Source organism: Nannospalax galili, unplaced genomic scaffold (assembly GCF_000622305.1).
Source record: "Nannospalax galili isolate Female #2095 unplaced genomic scaffold, S.galili_v1.0 scaffold663, whole genome shotgun sequence".
NCBI lineage: Eukaryota > Metazoa > Chordata > Mammalia > Rodentia > Spalacidae > Nannospalax > Nannospalax galili.
In genome coordinates this window covers 5,834-20,835 of record NW_008351881.1, presented here as the reverse complement: position 1 = coordinate 20,835, position 15,002 = coordinate 5,834, and positions in this window count along the sequence as shown.

The window sequence follows — 15,002 nt, the reverse complement described above, 5'->3', positions numbered from 1 at the left end:
GAATCTAGTCAGCCTATCTAGAGGTCTTTGTTTTAGGAGGGTCAGCTCTTTTAAGAAGCAATATGCTTTTACTTATCAGCAGAGCCCACTGAGCAGTTATGGGACTGTGACAACAACAGGGAGACAGAAGCTTGACATTATGCTGAGTTTCTAAAAAAATGGTTTAGATAATTTTGTAGATTTGGGAATCCGACAAATACTAAGTTCAATTTACTGAGCTAGTTTCTACTGTAGTTTAAAAAACATGCATCTTACAGAAATTTCATTCTTTCATTAGTATGCATGCACTTTATGTATTTAAATAATTTGTGTGAAATAAGTTTGTAAAATAAATGTGATATACCCACATTGTACTAACTCCTGCATGAACTCCATGAATCTTAGAGTTAGTAAAAGTTTTCAGACCATCCGAAGCTCTTTTACAGATGAACTTTTAGACCCGAGAAGTTAAGGACAGGCCTCAGACAGGAGGCCTATGCCAGATTAGAGGAGGGTAATGTTAGATTAGTACTCAAATGTTCTGCATAACTATGGCCAATAGCTTTTCGCCACAAATCTACTAAAAAGAATGAAAGAACACAAAATAAATGAATAAAAATTTTGTGGGAAATCATTTTGCAAAACAATATTTTTTGAATCCTTGTTAAGGAGAATAAATATATGTATATTCTCTATGTGCACACAAATGCAATGCAAATGCATTTATATAGATGTATTTGTATTTATTTTGTTTCCATGGTTGCTTGCTTCAAATCATTAGAGGGTCCACAGCATGTGCTTACTTTTCCTAATCTCCAGCAGTCCCCACTGTATGTATGATAGTGTCACATGAATACTGGGTCTTTGATAAATATTTGTGGTGGCTGATGAAACTGCCCCTGCTGGTAAACTAATGTTGCAAAAGCCTGAGGTCTGGGTTAGTGAGAAGCTTTTCTCTTCTAAACTATCCATCGGCTCTTGCATGACATTTAATAAACCCTTCTCGTTGCTAGTTCCATAACAGCAATTAAAACCCTCATCAAATCTATCTTAACTGCTTAGAGTCTTCCACTGGGGAGCATTTTCCTTGGCAAACATTTGCAATAAAAGGCTATTTAATCTTCATAACTGAAACAGTCAGTTATGCTAATTCATCTCTTTTATTGTCAGTTTACATTGGAGTCACACACAGCTCAAATCCTCCAGCAAAAACAGTTAGTAGCAGAGTCCCTGCCACTGACAACAGTAATTGTTTGTCACTACTACTACAACCAGGCCTTCTCGATGGGAGTCAACTTAGACTAATGAAGATCTATGATGCTTTCGATTAAAGATCCTAAAACCTCTCTCTCCAGTCTCAGAATAATGATGCCAAACACTGCAGCTATTCTGTATTAAAACTCTGGAATTGAGTTTCACTGGTGAATGAAACAAAGTATGTACCATATTTTCCACTTAATATTTTAAAAATTGTCCAACTTTCCTGAGATGACAAAACATTCATTCATAAGCATGGAAATAAAAATAAGGTGATAATTGTGACTGTGTATGTGATATAAATGTGAATCAATAATAACAGTATGCATCAGGTGCTCCGTGGTGTGTTACTGTGGTGTCTAAATGTTGGCCCTTGAGACTTCACCAAGCCCTTCTTGGGAGAGCCTAGCTTCTTAATATAAATTTAAATTAAGTTGAACTCTGTAAGTAAAAATAGGATTTGGCCTATTCGAATTAGTGGCTAAACATAAAATGTTTGTGCAATATCGGAAATAGTTCCACTTTGCAGAAAAGGAAACAGAGAATGTGTAAAAATCAGAAAGATCATCCAAGATTCAGAATTTCAAGTCAAGCCCCTTAACCTCCAGTTTCTAAGAGATTTCTTTAAAAAAGTCAGTCACAGCGTTGAGAGATGTACTAATCTACAGGTATAGCAATGTCATTAGTCATTTTAATACTAGTATTTAACATTAGTACCAGGTTCTTCCCTAGGGTCCTGGACCTATGCAGCCACAAGAATGGTTGTGGTCCCACTGATGGAGGCAGGTATGGGTTCCATCTCAGGCAGCAGGCCTTGATCAAAGAATGGGTGGTTATCCCCATAATATTCATGTCACTCTTGCACCAGTGGGCATATCTTTCAAAGTCAGTCATTACTGTAGCTATCAGGGTACCAAGGTAAGACTAATTACTAATTTTGTCTTCTGATAGCATACATAGCACCTTCCAGCACTATGAAGCTAGCAGGGATGAAGCTTGGAGGTCAGCATCAACTTTCTTTCCCCATGTTCTATAGATCAAGCATGTAGTGTCTTCAGCAGTAGGGTCTTATTGTCAAGTTCTGGAAAGTAACCAAGAGCAATGGCAATGGCCTGTAATAAGAGAAGTAACCTACTCCTGGTACTAGAACTTATATTTACTAAGATGAGGTGTATACTTGTTTTAAGTATACTTATACTTAGGTGTATACTTAGGCTATTATTCCTGCCTCCCCATTAGAGTAATTCCATTTAAACTCTTTTCATATATGTATATATTTTAGAGAATTTCTACATAGTAGGTTTCTATGTGATTTTTCAAAAGGCCTTTAGAGTTATTTATCTCTTGCCACATTCCTTCCTCTACCATATCCACCCATTTGAATCCTTGCATATGTATTTCCCCTTTATATTACTATATTCTATCTCCTTTATTTAGAAAGATCCCCCCCCCAAAGATCCTTATTAGTTCCTAACCTCAACAGGTCTTCCCAATGAAATACGATATCTAAAGATTCAAAGATAACATTTACATATGACAGAAAACATGGGATGTTTGTTTTTCTGTGTCTGGGTTACCTCACTCAGGCTGATTGTTTCTACTTCCTTTTACCTGTTAATTTCATACTTTGTTTTCTTAATAGCTGAATAGCATTCCATTTTGTAAATGTACCACCTTTTATTGTTAATCAGTTGATGGACACCTAGGTGGATTTCTGGGCTACTGTGAATAAAGCAGCAATGAACATGGGTGAGTAAGTATCTCTGCAGTAGGATCTAGAATTTTTTGGTATATATACCAAAATGGTATGGCTGGATCTCACAGTAGATCTATTTCTAGCTCTTTGAGAAACATCCACACTGATTTATACAGTGGTGTGCACTCCTGCCACAGTGAATAAATATTCCCCTTTCTCCATGTACACACCAGCATTTGTTGTTATTTGATTTTTTGATCTTATTAATTTGGATTTGGGTAAGATGGAATCTATCAAAGTATTTTTAATTTGCATTTTCCACATGGCTAAGGACATTGAACTTGTTTTAAGTATTTCTCAGTCATTTGTATTTCTTCTTTTGAGAACTCTGTTTAGTTTAATTCCCTGTTTTTAAATTGGGTGGACTGTTCTCTTGATGTTTTGTTTTTCAATTCTGTGTTTATTTTAGATAGTAATCCTTTGTCAAATGTATAACTGGTAAAAATTTATTTTCCCATTCTGTAGGATACTTTTTCACTTCAATAGCACTGACTTTTGCTTTAGAGAAGTTTTTGGTTTCATGTGGTCTCACTTCTCAATGCTGTTCTTAATGTTCATGTTACTGGGATCCTGTTCAGAGAGTCTTTTTCTATCTCTATAAGTTCAAGTGCATTCCCTACCTTTTCCTCTATCAGATTCAGGGTATCAGAGCTTATGTTGAGGTCCTTGATCCATTTCAATTTGCATTTTGTGCAGGGTGAGAGATAAGGCTCTACTTTCATTCTTCTACATACAGCTATCCAAGTTGACCAACACCATTTGTTGAACATGCTCTCTTTTCTCCAAAGTGTACTCTGGGCCTCCTTTTAAAGAATCAGTTTGCTGTAGGTACAAGCATTTGTACTCTGGTTCTCCAGAGTATAATTATAATTCTACTCCATTGATCAATGTATCTTTTTTTATGCCAGTACATGCTGTTTTTATTACTAAAGTTCTCTAGCATAATTTTAAATAAGGTATGATAATATCTCCAGCAATTATTTTATTGTTCATAATTGTTTTGGTTGTCTTGATTTTTGAATTTTATCATTTTATATGTATGTGTGTATTGCCTCCATGTATGTAAGTGCACCCGTGTCACTGTACAATGCCTGCGGAGAACAAAGAGGGCATCAGATTTCTGGAATTAGAGTTACGGACAGTTGTTAGCTGCCTTGTGGGTACTGGGATTCGAATCCATGTCTTCCGCAAGAGCAACCAGTGTTCTTAACCACTGAGCCATCTATTCAGCCTGGTTATCTTGATTTTTATGTGTGTGTTTCCATATGAAAGGTAATATTATTATAATTTTAATTTTGGTGGGGATTTCACCGAATTTATATTGCTTTTGGTAGGATGGCCATTTTCACAATTTTGATTCTACAGATCCATGAACATGGAGGTCTTCCCATCTTTTGTTACCTTCCTCAATTTCTTCAATGTCTTAAAGTTTTGAGTTTCTAAATTCCTAGAATTTAAATTCTTAGAATTTAAAGTTATGAGTTATTAAATTCCTTGGTTATCCAAGATATTTAATTTTGTTTGGTGGCAATTGTCAATGGGATCACGTTTTTGTTGATATATAGGAAGGCTACTGATTTTTGTGTGTGAATTTTATATCCTGCTACATTGCTAAATGCATTTATCAACTCTAGGAGTTTTTGTTGATTGAGATTTTATAGTTTTTATTTTTTTACATATAGTATCATAGCATCTACAAGTAAGGATATTTTGACTTCATCCTTTATAAGTTTTATCTTCAGTATCTCCTTCAATTGCCCATTGCTCTAGTTAAAATCAAACTGAACAAAAATGGAGATAATGGGTATTCTTGTTTTATTCCTGGTGTTAATGGAATGCTCTGAGTTTTGCTCTTCAGTATAGTGTTGGCTATCGGCTTCTTGTATATTACCATTACTATGTTGAGATATGTCCCCTGTATTTCTAGATTCTTCATGATTTTTATTAAAAAAGGATGTTGGATTTGGTCAGGGGATCTTTCTGCATCTAATGACGATCATGTGGTTTCTGTCTTTGAGTCTGTTTATGTTGGGATTACATTTATTGATTTACATATATTGAACCACCTCTGCATCTCTAGGATGAGGTCAACTTGATCATGGCAGATAATATTTGTGATGTGCTCTTGTATTCAATTTGCAAATATTTTACTGAGAATTTTGTGTCTATGTTCATCAGAAAGATTGCCCTATGTTTTCTTTTCTTTTTTTTTTGATATTTGTCTGGTTTTTCTTAGAGGGTAATATTTTCTTACCTTTTCTATTTTACAGAATAAGTTGAGAAGTAGTGAGTTCAGCTCTCCTTTATAGAATTCTGCACTGTATCCATCTGGTCCTATAGTTTTTGTTGCTGTTGTTGGGACATTTTAAAATACTGCTTCCATCTTATTGGTTGCTGTGGGTTTATCTAAGTTGCTTACTTCACCTTGGCTTAATTTTCATAGGTCATACATATGTAGACATTCATCCATTTTCTTTAGATTTTTTCCAGTTTAGTATAATATAGATTTTTAAAGAATGTCCTTATGAGTCTCTGAATTTCCTCAGAATCTGTTGTAATGTTTCCCTTTTCATCTCTGATTTTATTAACTTGGGTTTTCTATCTTTTTCTTTTGATTAACTTGACCAAGTGTTTCTCGATCTTGTTAATCTTTTCAAAGAACCAACTCTGCCTTTCATTTTCTCTGTATAGTATTTGTTTCTATTTCATTAATGTCAGCTCTGATTTCGATTATCTCTTCCTGTCTATTCTTTGTTTCTCTGTTTAGCTTTTGTCTGTATGATCTTTCTATCCATGAAAATGGGGCGTTGAAGTCAATCACTATCACTATGTTGGTGTTAGTCTGTAGTTTTTAGATCTTACAGTGTTTCTTTTATGAAGTTTGATGACCCTGTGTTTGGTTCATGAATGTTTAAAATTATAATAGTCTCTTTGTGGACTTTCCCTTTAATGAGTATGAAGTGTCCTTTCTTATCTATTCTGACTAGTTTTGCTTTGAAGTCTATTTTGTCAGGTACTACAATAGCTGTGCTTGCTTATTTCTTATTTCTAAGTACTTGGAATATATTTTCCGTTCTTTTACCCTTTGATGGCGAGGTGTGTTTCTTAAAGGCAACAAAAAAGATGGATTATGTTTTCTAATCCAAGCTATTAGTTTATGTCTTTTCATTGTGAGAATTAAGACCATTAATATTGAAAGTTACTACTGATTCAGTAATTTATTTATCTTCTGGTTGTTTTACTGTTTTTTAGACTAACTTCTTTGTTTTGGACCATTTCCTATACCTTCTCTTCCATTCCTTGCACCTTCTCTTTTTTTGATTGTTTGTTTTGTTTTGTTTATTTTTTGGGGGGGTCTTTTTGACAGGGTCTCCCCATAACTCAGCTGTCCTGGAGCTCACTATGTAGACCAGGCTGGTCTTGAACTCACAGAGATCTGCCTGCATCTGCCTCCCAAGTGCTGGGATTAAAGGCATGCGCCACCACACCCAGTTCCTTGCACCTTCTTGTATATGTTCAATCTTCTCTTCAGGTCAAAGTATTCCTTCTAATATTCACTGCAAGCTCGCTTAGTGGATATAAATTTCCTAAATTTGTTTTAATCAAGAAAGGCTTTTTTTTCGCCTTTGATAACAATTATTAATTTTGCTGCATACAGTAATCTGGGGTGGCACTGGTGTTCTTTCGTGACTAGCGGGCATTTGGTCCAACACCTTCTTGCATTTGTAGTCTCCACTGAAAATTCAACTCTTATATTGATGGGCCTGCCTTATATGTGACTAGATAGTCATCTCTCACAGCTTTCAATAACTTTCCTTTGTTCAATACATCTAATGTTTTGACCATGTGATGGGTGTTTATTTTCTGGTCTCTTCTATTTGGTATTCAATATGCCTCTTGTATCATCTTCGTAGGTATCTCATTCCTTACATTTGGGAACTTTTCTTCTATCATTTTGATGAAAGTATTTTTATGCCTTGACATGGGTTTCTTTTCCTTCTTGTAAACCTATGATTTGTATTTTTGATCTTTTTGTAGAGTCCTAGATTTCTTACATGGTCCATTCTTGTTTATTTAAGAGTTAATGCTTTCTTTGAGTCAGTGCACCATTTCCCCTGCCTTGTCTTTCAGACCTGCTATTCTCTCTTACTCCTGATTTCATCTATTGGTGAAGCTTTCCTCTGAGCATTTTGTTTTGGCTTCCTGAGTTTTTCATTTTAGGTTTCCTTTCAGTTTAGCTTTTCTTCAGATAGTCTATCTTTTCATTCAATTTTAATTTGTTTTGTTTACTTCATTCAACTGTGTTTTCATGGTCTTCATTCTGTCTTTTATTCATTTTGAGTTGCTATAACACATTTATAATTGCTATTTTGAAATTGGTATCTTGGTCATAAACTGAGCTGCTTTCCTCAGGTGATGTTTTGACATTTTTCAGGAGACATTTATAGGTGTTAATTTCTAGTGGGAACATACTGTCTTGTTTATTAATGTATTTTGTGTTTTGTGATGGCATGTAGACACCTGGAATTAGTGGTATTTCATGGGTAAGGATATCTGATCTCATCTTTGTAAAGTGGTTGTGGGAATCTTTATTTACTGTTACCTCAGTTTGTCAAGTTGTGAACCTACCACCCGAGTGGTACTTTTGTTCAGCCTTGTGGTCTTTCTATTGTTCTGTGTTGGACTCCATGGGGTCCTGGAGCAGAATAGAGATTAGGGTGCTGCTAAGCTCAATGACAGACTAACTAGGTCAGAGGTCCTAGCTATGAATGTGAGATAGAGGAGGGGGAAAGCTAGGATTTGGGGAACTTGTTGGACTCTAGGCAGCTTTGTGAGCTGTGTTACCCCACCTAGGCTTGGGAGTGTTGGATGATGGAGCAGGAGAATGAAGGCTAGGATTTGGGAAATACACTGGGCTCTGGTGGCTGGCTATATAAGTTATGCATGCCTCAACTAAGCCTGGGAGTGTGGAAAGGTGGGGATAGAGAGGGGGATACTCAAAGTAAAATGTTTTATATTAATGAATGGTGGTTACCTCTAATTAAAGAAATAGAAAAAGATATTCACTCTGTGTGTATGTGTGTGTGTGTGTGTGTGTGTGTGTGTGTGTGTGTATCCAATGTAAATTAACCTTCACATGCTTTGAGGAATTAGAAATATGGTCTTCAATTTCCTAAATTCATTATATGCTTTTATGAGGAATTTCTCTAAAAAACGACAATACCTACATTTTTTTCTTTACCTAAATGAGTGTGGAATCTGGTTTCCACCTTACTTCCAATTAGTGTGACAGAATGGAAGCTAAATCATCTTTTGCCCCATCTTACTTCCCCAAGTTGGCCCACCTGACTGCCTTCTCTTTGTATCAGGCATTCACACCCGTATCCAGTTTTATCGTTGGGTCAGTCAGAGCTTTTGCCAAACACAGAGGCTTAGCTTTTCCAGTCATTTGATCTGTGTATTCTTTCTCTGAGGAGTCCAGATAAACCATCAAATGCCAAGAGACTTTTCATTTAGATTGGCATAAGTGGTGGTAGTTGACATCTAAGGTCTTCTTTGGCCCTGTTTCTTGGCATCTGCTTTAACAAACTACATTTTCTTTGCTTCTTATGACTTACTTTTAAATTTAAGTGTATGTCTAGTATTTTTCTCTTCCTTGTACATTTTTCTCTTTCCTACTATAGACTTTAAAAATGAAATCCAAACAACTGCATCGACCCAACTGGGGCAATATTGTGACAATATATGCAATGAAAGAAGAAGAAATGGCCAAATAAGAGTAAAATTGTGTTAGATGTTTGGATATAAGCCACAAATAAATAAAATAGATACTTATCTTGAAGTAATGTGCTGACTGCTTTTCTACGGTGAGCCCTTCACAGCAGATCAATACCATTTATACCACTCATCACAGCAAGTAGTAAATTTCTTTCACGCCACCTGTTTCCAGACATTTAACATTGTTAAAAGGATGCCAAGAAGCATCAGTTGGGGTGATTTCTCCAAACTGAAAATGGATCATTAGCCTTGAGAACATTCACTGCACGAAAGCAAGACCCCTGGAGGGAAGGAGGGAGGAAAACATCACACAATGGACGTAATTACATTAATTTTTCAAGTATAAAAGTTAAGTTGAACTTCAAGGTTTAATAAAGGCTGCTGAAAATTCGGGAAATGTTCTTGCATGGTATTACCAACTGGTTTGTCACAAATACACAACAGATTTAGTAAAATATTGATCATGCAATATATATTCTGGGCTGTTATATAATGGAGGTATTTAAGTTTCTTTCTGGTCTCACACTTAAGAGATTGCCTTGAGTAGCAACAGAGACTTTGAACAGTGTTGAGACTGTTAAAGACAATAGAGGCTTTTGAAGTTGGACTACATGAATTTTGCATCATGAGAGAGAGGGTCATGAGACTATGGGGACCTGGAAGTGGAATGCTGTGGCTTAGATGAGAAATGTCCCCGATAGGCTCACATATCTGAATGCTTGCTCCCCAGATGATGATGCTGTTTGAGGAGCTCATGGAGCTTTGGGGAGGTAGAGGCTTGCTGGAAGACCCTCACTGGCAGTGGGCTGTGCCTCACCCCACTTCCAGTTTGCTCTCTTTGCTTTCTGTATGTGGTTAATTTATGATTGCTCAGCTTCCTGCTCTGGCCTTCCCCATCTCTACGGACTCTTCTTCTGGAGCTGTAAACTAAAATAAGTTCTATGAGTCAATTTTGATCATGGTGTTTTAACACAGCAATAAAAAGTAACTAATATGTGCTGTAAGTAGATAAAATCATAAAATTACCTGAATTTAGTTCTGGGCATTTGTTGTATCTAATCTCCTTAGCAGCAGTGGAAATTGGTAACCAATGCTATTCAAAATGTAACAAATATTTATTATTAATAAATGTGACAGAGTGGGGTATAATGATGCACAACTTTAATCCTAGCACTTGGGAGGCAGAGGCAGGCAGATCTCTGTGAGATCAAGGTCAACCAGGTCTACATAGTATGTTCTGGGCCTGCTGGGGCTACAGGAAGACCCTTTCTCAAAACGAAAACAAAATCAAAACAATTACGGCAAAGTTGAAATGAGGTAGTAAACTGAATTTTACTTTATTCCAAAGGGAAAACCTGCCAAAAATTCTTGCTGCATTTATTTAGTTAATGCTTCATGCTATTCAGAAATAGTAGAAAGGTTAAGGACTGGCACCTGCAACATACAACTCTAAAAGCACAAGGGGATCGTCTCGGGTAAAAATCACTTCTTTGCTGAGCTTCTCATTCCCTACATTAATTGCTGAATTCTGCCCTGACGATTTTTCTGGGTAACTTTCACCCATTTCTGCTATATACCTGGCTAAAGAGGGAATGAAACACTGAACCTTTGGCCTAGGTAATTGTGATCTAATTGATGCCACATTAAGTTTGTGACTATGATTCCTTTTCCTGATGTACACTTGGATATAGATTATGCCAAGGGGTATTATGTCTTGGCAATGTGTGCCCCTCCATCAACAGCAGCTTTTAACTTACGCTCGTACTGCAGCAGAGTTGCTGAAAACAGCTGCATTTCCCAGTGCATTTCTAGTTAGTTGGCCACTAAGCTGCACTTACATGAGAATTGGAAGGCATTACAAAGGAGGATCATTCTCGACATGTATGTGTGGGATCGGAGCAGGCTTCCTGCTGGCTTGTGATTATTGATACTGTGCTCTGAGTCAGTGCTAGAGTGTCTTAAAATTAATATGCATTGTTATAAACAATAAAATCATCTTAATTCAGCTTAAGAATTAACAAGGTTACTGGTTGCATATTAAGATTGGGTTCTTCCAAAACAGATGGTGAGATGAAATATTGCATGGAAGAATGTTATTAGGGACCCACATCTGTGGAAATAAGGAAATACAACCAGATTTCTAGTGGAAAAAAAAAGTTAAATTGTGATGTAGATCTGGCAAAACCTTGGTCAAACTCACAAAGGAACAATGAAACATTTGTAGCCCATCTGAATTTTCTGGTGATTGGCTTAAATGTGACTTTTTCTCCACCGTCCTCCCTCCCCCAACTCTGATCAGTAATGGATATAACCACACTGGAAAGGGAAATTGTTGAAGTAAAGTAGCTCTCTACATCAATACAAACCATGACAGAGAAGGTTGCATCTTTGCCAGTTGGGATGAGTCTATCTCAAAAGAGGATCTAGTTGTCAACATCTTCATCTACACTGCTAAGTTATCTTCTGTGATCTCAGAATAAAAAAAGATTATACTGGACTTTTAGGGTAAAAGCCCTAACTGGCATCTCTAACAGGCTAAGCCACTTGTCCCATTATACCAATTAAAGTGATAGGTAATAGGGAAGCACAGAAAAGAGGAATTGAGGAGAGGAACAATCATGGGGATTCAGGAATCCCATGTTTATCTTTGGGGTGCTGATACAAACTTTAGGTTTAAATAGAAGAATGGGGCTAAAGGTAAGAGGTATGTATAATTAGGCAGTCCTGATATTACTGGAGTTGTTATGGTCAGAGTCTGGGCTTAGGCAACCCGCATATGCTAGAATGGGTTCTGTCTCCAACTGGTCAGTTAAAGAGATCAGTAACAGTGAAAAAACAGAGAAAGAGGATTTATTTAATGAGACCATGTTCGGGAGAGAAACAAATAGATACAGTGACCAAGCCCCTTACGACAGAGATGCCACATTATGGTGGTGCCTAAACAAAGGCAGCCTGATCCCTTGAAATTGGTTCAAACAGAGTGAACCCTGTCTGTTCTGAGAACTTGTTTCTTCTGATTTCTCTCAGAATTGTTCTCCCAAACAAAGCACTTGCTCTTTACTGAAGCAATACATCCAGTATGATTTGGGAAAGAAATGAAGAGCCTTGTCTTATCAGAGGATTTCCCCTTTCTGACCTCTACTGAGCAGTGTACAGGACCACAAACTGATTGTATCAATCTAATCCCACAATTTGTTTGCACCATAAGCCAGGGATGATTCATCACTTCCAAGATAGTGTTTCAGTGCTTAGTATTTTCACAGCACACACACACACACACACACACACACACAGCATACATTAGGCTGGATCAGGGAAAATCATGAGGGATTAGAGCTGTATGCTTAGTTTTCAAGGGGGAGCTCCAGTAGACTTGTTTAAAATGTAAACAAGCTGAGACAGTGGTAAATGATCTCAAAACATAAGACTAACTTTGGTAAAAGGTTAGGTAAGATTCCTATTTGTAACAGAATGCATTCTCAGAAAAGTCATTCAGACTTCCCCCACCCCCAAATCCATCTTGTATATCTACAAGAGGCTTGCATTTAAATAGAGGGCAAGAGGCCCTCCCACCACCGATCTGCCTTTGTCCAGTGTCTCCTGCAAGGTCATGTAAGAAGTTGTTAGAACAGTTGGTGTGGAATCTTTTTCCTAGAGAAGTTTCCCCTCTAGCAGGCCCTAGGCCTTTTTCTTCTCCCAGCATGAGATTCCTGAGGAAATTCCAATGTCTTTCAAAGTGGTCACCAGAGAGAGGGACACAAGTGCCTTTTTAGAATGTCTTCACTCTTTCCAGAAATGAATTTCCTCATGATCTTAAGATAAAATATGCCTGTGTCTAAAGCAATTACAAAACACAACAATCAGGAGCCAGTGTTAGAGATCATTCACTTAGTGTCAGATAATTGTGTGTAATAACCACTTCTCCACAAGCCCTTTTCTTTAGAAAGGGTTGATACAAGTGACACCCATTTGTCTTGGTTTTAAGATGTGGTCCAGTGAAGCCCAGGCTGGCTTTAAACTAATGATTCCTTTGCTTTCACTTTACAAAAGCTGGGATTTCAAGTAAGTGCTATTAGATCTAGCATGGCTTTTCATATCTTTGAAAAATATTCTCTGACAATTAAACAGGGAGAAATAACACCCCCTAAGGAGTTCTTAGTCTCATTCATAAAAGAATTTAAAAATGGACCCAACTTCAAGCTTGAAAACAATTTTATTAGAATTTTAAGGAAAATCCTCAGGGTAGGCAAGCTGGTGATCTCACTAACTACCTGGAGAAGGAGAATGGAAGGGAGAAGGAAAAAAGCCATGAAGCCATGCAGGTTTAGAGCCTAATGGAGGTCAGACATGTGACATGTGGCTGACTGGCAGCCACATGGCCAGGAGAAGGAAGCTTTAGAAAAAAAGTAAAGAAATATATGATGCTAGGGCATCCCAAAGCCGAAAGAAAGCTTGTTTCAAGAAGGGTTATAGCTGCTTCCCTGGGCATGCACAACCCACAGGCCTCTCTCCAGGGTAAGTCTATCGCACTCCATGCCTTGACTCCCTCAGCCTCATTCACCCTCCCATCTCCCCTGCCCTTCAATCTCCCTAGACTGGGTCCTGTTGAATTCCTTGATTTGGCCCCCAGACATCAGGGGAAACACCACTGCTACCTGATCCTTTGCATCCAGACCAACCCAGTTCCTTCTCTGGTCCCCAGGAGCCCTCTGGGCCTGGCCCTGACCCAATCTCCCTCTGCTTCCCAGGCCCACATTACCTTCAGGCTTCTTTCCAGGGTAAGTCAATCATGCCCTCTGAACCTTGATTCACCCAGCCTCATTCACCCTTCCATCTCCACCACCAGTCTCTCCTCCTGTCCTGGGTCCTGTCTCATTCCTTCTCTTGGCATTCCAGACACCAGGGGAACCACCACTGCTTCCTGATCCTTTGCATCCAGACCAACCCAGCTCCTCAGTGCAGTCCTCAGGAGCCCTTGGGGCCTCTTCCCACCCCCACCTCCCTTTGTGTCTCTGGGTGGCAGAGCCACCAGCTGCCCTAGACCAGCATCTTTCCTGGGCCCTGCTCCCAGGTAAGTCCAACTCCCAAATTCCTGAGGCCAAAGTCTTTCCTGGAGGGATTCAAACCTTAGGAAAAAGCCTGAGAGCATCTGATCCTCATCTGACTTGGGCTTCTGTGGGAACTCCTGAAGACAAAAGCAATCTGGCCACTCCAATATAAAATCAAAAGAGAGAACCAGAAGCTTAGAGGAACCAGCTTTTCATGCCCAAAAAGTAAATCACAAAGACACATAAAATTTACAAAAAGAAGCAAACATAAACTTTAAGGCTCGAGTCTCACTCAAGAATTAGAAACTACAAAAATAAATTCACATGTCAAAATCACAGAGAAAAAATAACATGAAAAACCAAAATAACATATTCTCACCAAATACCAATAGTCCTCTAGAGGAGTACAATGAGAACCCACTAGAGATAATGCAGGACATGGAACTCAAAAGAACAATTATAAACATGATAAAAGAATTCAGTGAATTTAAAGAACACACAAACAAAGAAATCAAAGAACTGAAGGAAGATAGGGATAAACTTATGAAGGAATTCAGAAAAGAGCAAGAAATATTGAAGACAACTCAGGCTGAAATGAAGAAGGAAACAAAACACTCAGTAAGCCAATTAGAAATTACAGGAGAAAGCCTCAGCAACAGGATGAATGAAATGCAAAACAGAGTATCAAGACTGGTAGATAAAGTGGACGAACTAGAAAACTCAAGTAAAGATTATGAAACATTTAAGAAAGCATAAGAATGGAATATGCAGGAATTGTGTGACACTATAAAAATACCAAACTTATGAATCACAGGCATACAGGAAAGAGAAGAGTTCCAAGATAATGGCATGGACCAGATCTTCAACAAAATCACGGAAGAAAATTTCCCAAAATTAAAGGAAGACATGCCCATACAAATAGAAGAAGCATATAGAACACCAAACAGACAGGACCAGAACAGAAACTCTCCACAGCACATCATAGAAAAAACACTAAATGTATAGAACAAAGAGACTATATGGAAATCTGCAAAAGAAAAATAACAAGTCACATATAAAGGAAAACCCATCAGGATTACAGCTGACATTTCAGTGCAAACTATGAAAGTCAGAAAAGCCTGAACCAAAGTATTTCCAGTTCTAAATGACCACAGATGCCAACCCAGGTTACTTTTCCCAGACAA